At 38.4% G+C, this 11,273-nt stretch overlaps 1 long non-coding RNA gene across 3 annotated transcripts; it reads left to right on the top strand.

The window, feature by feature from the left end:
• Positions 1-4,097: 4,097 nt before the first annotated feature.
• On the top strand, positions 4,098-8,663 carry LOC148791950 (uncharacterized). 3 transcript variants are annotated; one of them, XR_016076016.1, is made up of 4 exons: positions 4,098-5,071; positions 5,266-5,374; positions 5,481-5,624; positions 8,307-8,663. It is a non-coding gene; the product is annotated as an uncharacterized LOC148791950 (long non-coding RNA). The 3 variants fall into 3 exon arrangements; XR_016076015.1 differs by having other exon boundaries at positions 4,100-4,501; positions 4,936-5,071; positions 5,481-8,663; XR_016076014.1 differs by having other exon boundaries at positions 4,101-5,071; positions 5,481-8,663.
• The last annotated feature ends 2,610 nt before the right edge of the window (positions 8,664-11,273 follow it).

The following is an 11,273-nucleotide window of genomic DNA, read 5'->3' as shown; positions in this document are numbered from 1 at the left end:
ATGAATCTTGCACCGAGCTGCCCTCAGGTCAGTATGAGCTGTGCGAGATGACTCCTCTGCAGCCAAAGCGCGCCTCAGGAATTTGTCAGACTGGAAGGTCAACGCATGTACAGCAATATTCACCTGGCAAAAAGAGGTCGGTCAGTAAAAAAAAAAATGAAGAAGGGGAAAGTGGTGACTCTAGAGTGGGAACTCACCACCATAGCATGGGTTGCAGCGCGTGCCCCGAGCTGACCAGGGGTGAGTTCAGCCCAGTCTATAATCTTTGCGAAGACAACAACCCCCTTACTTCTTTCAAGGCTGATATTGGGATTCAGGATGCTCTCTTCCTCCTCCTGAGTCCTCAAGCTGGATGTCGCCGTATTTGCGGCACGATGAGTCGATCCTTCGGAAGCCTCGGTAGCAACCCCAGTAGGATTAGGGACTTCGGCGGCAGCCCCGGCTGGCTTAGCGATCGACTCTGCTGCCGTTTCAGGCTCCTGAAAATGGTAAGTCCCCCTCCAAGTCTATCACTGGAGGAGCATTAAGGAGCTCGGCCTCCGAAACGGGAGCCTGTGGGAGCTCGGGCCCCGAAGAGGGGACGTGCGGAAGGTCTGGTTCTAGGGTGGGGTTCCTTGGGGATTCCACGCGCGCCTTCTTGGCAGCTCGCTTCTTCCTCTTCATCTGGTGAAGGAGCCTCGGACCAGTAATCCTCTCTTCCTCCATGGGACCTGCAATAGAGCTCGGCGTCAGTAAGCTCGAAAACACTTGGCTGATTAAGCAAAGTACTAAAATAGAAATAGACCTACCCGAGCTCAAACCGGCCTGAATGAACTTCCCTTCGGCAATGTAGTCCCTGTGATCGAACCCGGCCTGAGCCCATGAGTGAAAGGTTTCCCACGTCTTCCGGTTAAGAGCAATGTTGGGAGCTTGGGTGGCCACCCTCCAGTTGGTAAGGAAGGGCCACCCCGTGCTACTCCGGACTACAAAGTAGTCCCGCTTCCAGGTCGGGACCTTGCTTGGGAATTTATGTAGCATTTTGAAGCCCGTGCGAGGGGACAGATAGTAGGTCCTCCCGTGCTCGGGGGGAACGCCCGTGCTCGGGGGGAACGCCCGTGCTCGGGGGGAACGCCCGAGGCACTCTTTTTTATTAACAGAATAGAACAAAGGATATCTGCATCTAAGGGAAAGTTGTGTTCGAAACAAAGGGAGATGGTCCCGACCACGTTCCAAATAGAATTGGGATGGAGTTGGTCAAGCATGATGCTGAAGCGTCTCAACACCTCGGGAATAAGGTGGTGAAGAGGGAGACGAAGCCCGCCAACAAGTTGCTCCCTAAAGATCACGATCTCATCTGGACCGTGCTCCCAAGGGAAGCTGCCGGTGGGAAGACTATACGAATACTCCTGAGGTTGGTTGAATTGCTGGATGAGGTGTTGGAGCTTCTCCAGCGTCATAATAGAAGGACCGAACTGATTCGGTGCCCGACCTCGACGGGAGGTGGACGCTAGCTTACTCGAGGTCACTCATGCCTCGTGAGAAGGCCGAGCGACGGTAAGGTCACCCTGACTCGAGGTACCCACCTCGGGTTCGTCTAAGAGACTGTCCCCGCTAGACATGGAACGAAATGAACTGAAAAAAAGGAAAGAGGGAAGCTCGGGGACTCACCGGGAAAAAGACGCAACCAAACTAGAAGACCCGAGCTGGAGACTCCAAACGCAAGCTCAAGGCAAACGAAAGATACTTAGTGACAAAAGAAAATGACCAGGGTCCCCCGTTGTTTATAGCCGCTGGGCCCGGGCGCCAACGGCCATGATCGAAGCGATCTAACGGTCCTCAAGAAAATCGGCTACAAGACTCTCAAGGCGAAATTAGTTTAGCGCGTTTTTTGGCGTCCGCGAAGTCCAGATCGCGTGACATCCGCGCGTATGTTGTACGCAACCCAGGTTTTTCCTTCTGAATGAATCGAATGCCAGACTAGTCTGGCCAAACGAGTTGCTCGACAGGGTGGCATGAGTACCGAGCCAAATCCACCCGGCGCACCGTGAACTCCCCGCGCTAGGTCACCACCCCCAGCACGGGGAGTGAGGGGCAATTGATGGAGGGTGATTTGGCCCGACCTCGTAGCACGGGGACACGTGTGTGTGACCTGACTCAGTGAACAGCTCAGCCTGACAACACAACCGTAACTCGACGGGAGAGACACGCCGAGTCCAACGCTAGCCACTCGGCAGGTTAAGCGACTCACCGAGGACTAACACTCGGCTAACCTTGACTCTCACCAAGTGTGGGAAGTCCCGAGCTCCTCCCAGGGCCCGAGCTCCCCTTGAGGCTCGAGCTCTTCCTAAGGGGCTCTGAGCTCTCCCTTCCTAAGAAGGGAGCACCCCGGTTTTTGGCTAAGTATCCCGAGGGAGAAGCACCTTGGGGCAGCACCGCCTCCAACGCAGGCACCTCGGTACCGAGACAAACCTGCCTCAGGTTTGTCCGGCATACAGTAGCTCGGCAGGCTGTGGGGAGGCCTGCTTGACATCCGTACCTGCCAGACCCGGTGGCAGGGCTCTGATCCCTTGCCATGTGGCGTTCCGCCTGCCAGGCGGCGTTCTGTTTGTCGTCTCTGAAAAGCATGGCACGTCAATCAAGTCCGTACCTGGCGATAGTAGTATGTAGTGGAAACCTACACCTGCCACACCTGCCCTAGCAGTAACGGCTAGGGCAGCGGCGGTTATGCCAGGTATGACCAAGCTCCGACATAAAAGAACTCCAACTCTCACGAAGCAAAGGTATTGAAGCTTACGCACTTTCAACACTCTTACTCTTTGTTCTTTCTTTGAGATTTCTCCAGTTCTAACTTAGCCATCGGAGTGTTCCCACCGGGAAGACCCCCCGGGAACCCTTCATCTTCTCCTTCCTCTCAGGTGCCGTCCATTCCAGTCAGAAGCCAAGTCACAGCCAACTAGGAGTGCCCAGATATATATATATAAGCTTTGTACAAAGCATTTTGATACAATACTATTGTTATATACCATAATAAACAACAATAAATGTGAAAATAAGAGATAATGTGATTAAACCATCCATGTCTTTTGGATCAACACATGATGTTATTATTAAATAATAAAATACATAAAATTCTTGAAAATGTAGAAATTTGTCGATAACTTTGGATACATTCTATAATATTATATATTCATCATATAAAAAAGTATGATTAATGAGAATTATTTTCATTAACGATAAAAATGGGATAAAAATTATGATAAAAAATAAAGAGCATTAATGTCTAACACATGACTTGACTAACCATGTCAAATGGTTCAATAATTTAATTAGATAGGCCATCATAGGCAATTGGTTTGGTAGGGATGCAATTACAGATCATATCATATTTGAATCAGGGTATATTCAAATCTGATATGATCCAAAGATTTTATCAGATCTCATAAATATTGATTCAAATCTGAATCCGATCAAGATGTCAGATATTCGAATATGATTTGTTTTTGAAAAAAACAATAAATTATTAGAAGAAAAAGAAAATATAACAGTTGAAATAAACAAACAAAAAATATAAGTATTTTTTCAACTATTTCCATCATATGAAAAGTTTACAAAAATGCAATATAAATAATATATTTATAAATAAATAATAAATAACACATATTATATATAAAAATACTATATAAATAATTGATTTGACCATAATATTAAAAACCAGTGCTCAAACAATATATTGGAATTGCATTTCCTCTTGGTAAAAAAGTAACTTTTTATTATCTCATAAATTAAATAATAAAAAATAAAAATATAGAATTTTTATAAATATTATAAAAAATTAAACATACATTAATATTATATATTCTTCATATTAAACAAAAATATGCTTGAACAAATAAGAATTATTATTAGTACATTTATAAATGGCTAAAATGCAACAAACATACATTAATATCATAGTCCATTTTCTTGGCTAAATAGGTTAATACACTAGAAGAAAAACGGTTTAGGCTGGCGGTTTTCTTCCAGCGGCCTTATCTAATGCCGGAAAAGATCGGCAAATTCGAACAAAAAATGGCCCGTTTAGGAGTCGGCGGTCAAGCTTTAATTAAAACAAGGGGGTCCCGCCAAAACGATTAAGTTGCGCCAAGAGAGGGTGTCGTTAATGCCAAACGACGAATCCCTCGCTAAAAAAATATTGGGTCCCATGAATCTCGATGCCATTACCTTCTTGGTTTCTTTGAGAATATACATCTTTCTTCCTCTACCGATCTACCGATTCAGAGAACTAAATCCCTAATCTCATGCCATTATCTTCTTGCTTCTTCGAGCCTATATATCCTTTTCTTTTGACCGATTCAGAGAACTACTTCGTGTCCTTCATTCTCAATGCAAGAACTGTGAAGCGACGAATACCCACCATTTTGAAGTGTACACAGAGAGTTCAATCGAATACCCATCGTTTTGAAGATTTGAAGCCAGAGAGTTTGCAGTGAAGACAGAGAGTTCAATCGAAGCTTGATTCCTAGTACTCCTTTTCCGCTATTCAATGCTTGTGTGAATTGAATACATGTGCTTATTTATTTGGTTAATTAAGTTTGTTTAACCCATAATAGTAAATGTGGATTCTAGAACCCCTGTATATATTAGTATCTTGCTTTCATGAAGTCGTGTTTTAGATATGCTTGCCTTTAATATGTTTTTGAAATTTATCTTGACTTTAAGAATATATGTTTAGAAATGCATTGCAAAATATTTATTATTGAATAAAGATAGAGCTTAAGAGTTGCACTTTCACCTTTCATTTAATTAAAATAGGGATTGATGGCAAAAAACTACTAAGCCCGGGGATTAAACTTAACTATTGTATAACATGTCGGATAGTTTTCTTTTGGTGGGCTTTATCTCATGTAGAATGCAGTGATAGTTTTCTTTTGAATTTCTTCTAATAGCAATCTTTAGGTTTTCAGCTGAGTTATCATAAATTCAATGAATTCAACGAGAAAAAACAATATTGAGGAGGTTGCAACAGGGTGATGTCGTGGCACTGATTAGTGATGCCGGGTCACCAAGTATCAGTGACCCTGGTACAGAACTGGTGAGTATCTGTTAGGTTCTAAATTTCCTCAAGGTAATATTGTAGTACAAACTTGAAATTTCTTGCACTGCACTCTTCTATTTTTTGTTGGATCTCACAATGCTTTACATGTTAGTTAATGAGTGAAATTGGAACTTGGAAAGTTCATTTATTGTGAATAATTTTCTGAAAATAAATTATTCTACTTGGTGCAGGTAAAGCTATGTATAAATGAGAAAATTCCTGTTATTCCTATCCCTGGGCCTTATGCTTGTATAGCAGCTCTGTCTGCCTCGGGTTTGGACACTGATGGATTTAAATTTGGTGATATGTTCAAGAACTTGACTCTTATATTGAGCACTGTCAAATTTCCCAGAGTCACTATTAATAAAACTCTTTTTGATGACCTTTTTCACATTTACTGTTGCAGTTGGATCTGGGGAGCATCCCAATGCACCAGGTGTCAAATTTCCCAGCCCAGTACCCAAAGATGCCTGCATAGGTGTCTCACCAGGTGTCAATTGGATAACTTGCCATTAATCCTGATCGGAGTTGCAAGTAGCATGTTTACTAGGTTCTTACATCTAACTTGAGGCATATAACAAGTTTATTTCACATGCTTCATTGAGCATTAAAAACTTCATATTTTCTTCTCCACTGCATGTTGCATCAAGAAACTGGATATGTTCTATGTAAACTGAGTTCAATATGATATTTGGAAAAGTATAAATGTACAGGTGTCAAATCTTGGGAGCAGCCAGAATACAGTTTAATGACATTCTTTTGGGGGTGCAGAATGATCCCAAGTTGTCATGATTACCACACTCTGAACTTTTATTTTCTTTAGGAGACTGAAGGAGAAAACAATGTTTTTGGTTCAAATACCATTTAAAGTAATGCCAACATCGAGATAGGTTAATCTGATTTCTCTTTCCTTACCTTGAGTTGCCTTCTTATTATGCTAAGAAGGAAACCACTAGAGTGTGTCTCGGGGGGCTGCTAGTTAGAGAAAGGGTTGAATATAGCCTAATGGTCTCTCTCTTTTTTTTTTGGGGGGGGGGGAAGGAGGCTGGTTAAATTATATACCCTGAAAAATCTGACAAAATTAGAGATTAATCCAAGCTAGTAACTAGGAATTGGGCCAATTTGGTTGATCTAGGAAGCATCAAAAGATTGGTTAGGGAAAAAGTTGAGTGCTACTTCAAAACTCTAACTGGCTAGGTTTTCTATCAAGATGATACACTAAAAATGCTGATCGAAAAGATCTTCAATTGTGGTGTATTAGGAACTGCTATAGGGATTTGTTATTAATCTACTTGCCTGCTATATTTGCCTACTAGATTTGTTGTATACGTTTCATTCTTTTTCATACTTCCTGCCCTGTTTCTGTCCAAACCCTACTTTCTATACTTCTTATTTCATTTTCTTATTTAACTTGGTTCCCTCAAAAGAAAAATCCCTGCCTCATTTTCTTATTTAACTTGATATTGGTATGCCGGCAATTTGGAGAGTTGGGGTTCTTCTCTTTAGAATGAGTTTGATCAAATTATCCAAATAATTCAAAAAAAAAGGAAAATAATTGATAAAGAAAATGGAGAAAGTATGATTACAAAACACATGCTGAAAGTAATCTAACAATTGAAGATGGCTTCATGACAGAGCTTACAAAGATACTTAATTCCTCCCTAGAACACTCAGATTTAGCTTAAACTGAAAGTAGAATATGGGCGGAGCTAATGTGTGCCAAAACTTTGACATAAAGGAGGCATTTAATGATGACATAGGGGAGAGCGGTGTTAGTTGGTCTCTTATGTCTGCATGCTTCCTCTATAATCTCTTTTAGAAAATCCTTGAGAAAGTATATCTCAACAGTCCAGGTTTAATTTAGGTATTGACATCGTTTTGAAAATTTGTTTTGTAATAAGATTCTTCAACATGAGTTGAGTTATTCCCCCTTTGTTGTTTATTCTTTCACCTTTTGGTCAGACTTGAAAAGGTAAGGACATGCTCAGTTATTCCCCCCTGTAACTGTCTTTTTTTAGCCATCCCACTGTTACTTTAACCCCCTTTCCCCACTAAATTCTTATAACTTGGGGGTTTAGCTCATATCCCTGGTAGGAATGTAATCAGTTCTTCCATTGTTGAAATGGGTCCAAACAACAATGCTAGTATGATGCTTCTATCACAATCTTTGAACGCTTATATTCCCAAATTTTCTGGTTTATTGCAAACTGCAGCCATTTAATGGCACTAGAGACAGGATTAGACCATGATGAAATTTCTTACCAAGGGGGAGCTCAACACAATATGTTAGTTTCTAATGGTATCGTTGGAAGTGAATTTGCATTTAGAATCTTTTTGTTTCTAGCAGGTCTAAGACAAAAAGTCTATGATACTTTCTTAGCAGAGTTCCCTTTGTGTTATGTTTACTAGAAGAAATATGCTGATCATGAGGGGCGTCTGAGTTCTATTGAGAAAGTTGTGGAGGTATATGAGCGAGCAGTTGAGGCTGTCACATATTCCGTGGACATTTGGTTGCATTATTGTATTTTTGCTATATCAACATATGGAGATCCAGATGCCATTCGAAGGCAATTCCTAGGCACTTGTTTGTGGTCTTTATAGTGTTGCAGGATGAGGTCATGTTCACTTGGCTTTCTCATTGTAGTGAGAATCTGGTGATTTGTTACATTTTCTAACCTTATTTCAGTATGCCTACAACAGTGGTGCCTCATGTACGGTGGAAAGGTTTGCTGGGAATGCACTTAGGAAATGCAATTTTCTGATGTGCAAGCTCTCTATTCTGAAGCTACTGTGTTTATAGCCATTTCAAATTTCGTTTATAATTCAATTAATCCAAATTTTATGCCCTCATTCTCTCCATTCCCCTTTCGCTTTTCTCCAAGGCCTGTGTAGTAGTCATGTAGTTAGTCATGAATGTTTTTTGTCTTTAACTTTGACACTTTGAGGCTATGGGTGCATCAATATACAAAATGCTGCTGGGAAGATGGCGTTTAGTAAGGCATAGTGATTCTGTTTGTCAAGTCCTAGTGCTAGTGAAACTTACAATGTTATTGTGGATAGGTCATGGTTGGGAACTCAGATTCAGGTAAAGATGCTGGCCGCTTTACTGCTGCTTGGGAACTGTGCACAGATATTGTGCTTTACACAGGAGGCTTACAGCTTCCAATTGTAGTCACACTTATTGCCTCATTTTTCTGATCTAAGGTGGCATTTCTTGATTTTGGTCATGCAGGTTAAGACCTTATTTCTCCCTACAGAGAAGCATATGACATCAGAGGCATGTGCTCCATTGATTGCACTCTCATCAAACTCAACCCAGATCAGATGATTGCCCTGAAACATTCTAATTATTCTAGCAAGATGAACAATACGAGGAAGAAGGTTGTAGAAGCCAAAGATCAGGGGAAGAAGACAGTAACACTCAGAGATCAAATGAACAATAAATTGTCATAGATCAATAAATTGTATTTTGATATTATAATGATCATTCTTTATATTAATAGATTGAGTTTTACATTTAAACTTTGTGTATTAAGTATGTATTATAGTGGTGAATCAATAAAGTGTAGATATACAAAACTATTGAAAATAATGTAGTATAAAAAAATATTGATCAAAGCCGGCGGTCATCTAATCACCGGCGTAGCTATACATAAGTCTTAAAATGGCGACTTAGATATGGTCTAAGCTGGGGTGGTTCAGGCAACCACTAAAAGGAGCAGGACAATTTTTTGCAAAATTTAGGCTGGCGGTCCATGCCAATTTTTGACAAAACTAAAGCTGGCGGTTCTGACCGCCGCCTAAAATAGTATGGCTTTTTTTACCAAAACCTACACCAGCGGTCCTTGTGTCTATGCCAGTGCTTTACACACTGCTGGCACATATGCAAATTGAAAATCATGCTGGCGTTCTGCCTTTACTTGTACCGCCGGTTTGTAATGTTGGTATTTATAATATATTTAAAAATTATTTATTTATTTATTTTTACTTTATCGACGGTTTATGATTGTCGGCATAATAAAGGATAAGCCGGCAATTCTGACAATCTGTTGGCAATACTTAATTTAAGAGCCCAAATTGATGCCACCTAGGCCAACGGTTTTGTACAGATTTGTCGGCGGTCATGTGGTTTATGTCGGCGGTTTGGGACCGTCGGCATAACTTGTTTTTTTGTAGTGATGGTTCAACCAGTAAGGTCATTTGGTTGTTAATTATTATCATCATCATCATTTGATACTACCACGTGCAAAAATAAATGTGAAAATAAGAATTAGTTTTATTGATGATGAAAATGGAATACATGATTTAAAATCAACTGAAAAAGAAAAAATGGTTTTTCCATCCAAGTGGTGGTTTAATGGTTCAACTATCCATGCCAAATGGATTAACACATGGTGTTATTGTTAAATAATAAAATACATAAAATTCTAGAAAATGTAGAAATTTGTAGATAATTTTGGATACATTCTATAATATTATATATTTATCATATATATAAAAAAATTGAGATTAATGAGAATTATTTTCATTAATGATATAAATGGGATAAAAATTAGGATAAAAAGTAAAGAGAATTAATGTATAACACATGACCCTACTAACCATGTCAAATGGTTTAATGATTTAATTAGCTAGGTCATTTTAGGCAAGTGGTTTGGTAGGGATTCAAATAAATTGGATTGGATTTGAATCAAATTATATTCGAATTCGATTCGACCTGAAGATTTGATCGGATCTCATAAATATTGCTTCAAATCTGAGTCTGATTAAGATGTTGGATATTTGAATTTGATACAATTCAATTTAATTTAAAAATAATAATAAATTATTAAAAGAAAAAGAAAAATGTAATAGTTGAAATAAAGAAAAGCAAAAATTATAAGTATTTTTCAACTATTTTCATCATATAAGAAGTTTACAAAAATGCAATATAAGGAAAATATATATTATATATATAATTGATTTGACTACAATATTAAAAACCAATATTCAAACAATATATTGGAATTGCACTTCCTCTTGGTAAATAAGTATTTTTTATTATTTCATAAATTAAATAATAAAAAATATAGATTTTTTTATAAATTTTATAGAAAATTTTGAACATGCATTAATATTATATATTCTTCATATTAAACAAATATATGTTTTAAAAATAAGAATTATTGTTAGTAAAGATACAAATGGCTAAAATACAAAGAAAAAGATGAGTTAATGTCCTAATCATAGTCCATTTTCATGGTTAAATAAGTTAATGGTTCAATCACTAAGGTCATTTGGTTGCTGATTATTATAAGCATCATCATTTGATATTGCCATGTGCAACGCACGTGAACTTTTACTAGTCTATCTATCTTTCTATTTATTTATCTATCTATACAAAGTCATGCCTCTCCTTGCTCCATTACCCTCACCCTGCATTCTCCTTGACTCTCTCTCTCTTCTCTCATTCCCACCACTCACATTCTCCCATTAAGCCATGTCACCATTCCCAACCCAATTACCTAAAAATATTCCTAGAATATCTCTCTTAAGGTATCTCCTCTAAGCCATTAGGAACGTATTATGTTACCCTACTCCCCAATCAATTCCTAAAATCTCTCCTCCTAATCTATATCTACTCTCCTTCATTTAAAATATTCATATTAATTAATAAATAGTCAAATACAATTAATATTTAACCCAACTCATATTCAATGAATATTAAATAGTGTTATTACCAAAAGTTAATAAATATGGTTAGTAAATTACCAAAAATTAAATATTCTTATTAGTACGGTTCGTAAATTATCAAAAAATAATAAATATTGTTGTTAATTAACTCATCATGACTTTTTAAAGTATTTTAGGTAAATACTCTTATATTAACAACTTTTTATAGAAATTAAAAACTCTTTAATTAATTTCTATAAAATTGAGAATAATATTTAAAAATTATTAAAAAGTACAAAAATTTAGTTATTGCTATTATTATAGTCAGGGGCAAAGCCAAGTATATTGGTGGGGGGTCCTTGGACCCCAAACTTTTTGTTAAAACCATATGTATATGGTTACTTAGTGGAGGTTGGGTTAAAAACATAATAAATTGGGTCATTGCCCAACCCCCACCCCCCCCCCCCCAAAAAAAAAAAAAAAAAAAAGAATTAAACCTTTTCATGCTATTTTCCCCAAACCTAACTCTTTCACCTCCCTATCTCAT

The sequence above is a fragment of the Nelumbo nucifera genome, chromosome 5 (assembly GCF_055504915.1).
Source record: "Nelumbo nucifera cultivar China Antique chromosome 5, China Antique-T2T, whole genome shotgun sequence".
Taxonomy (NCBI): Eukaryota; Viridiplantae; Streptophyta; class Magnoliopsida; order Proteales; family Nelumbonaceae; genus Nelumbo; species Nelumbo nucifera.
Note: the sequence above shows the minus strand (reverse complement) of the source record. Positions and strands in the feature narration are given on the sequence as shown.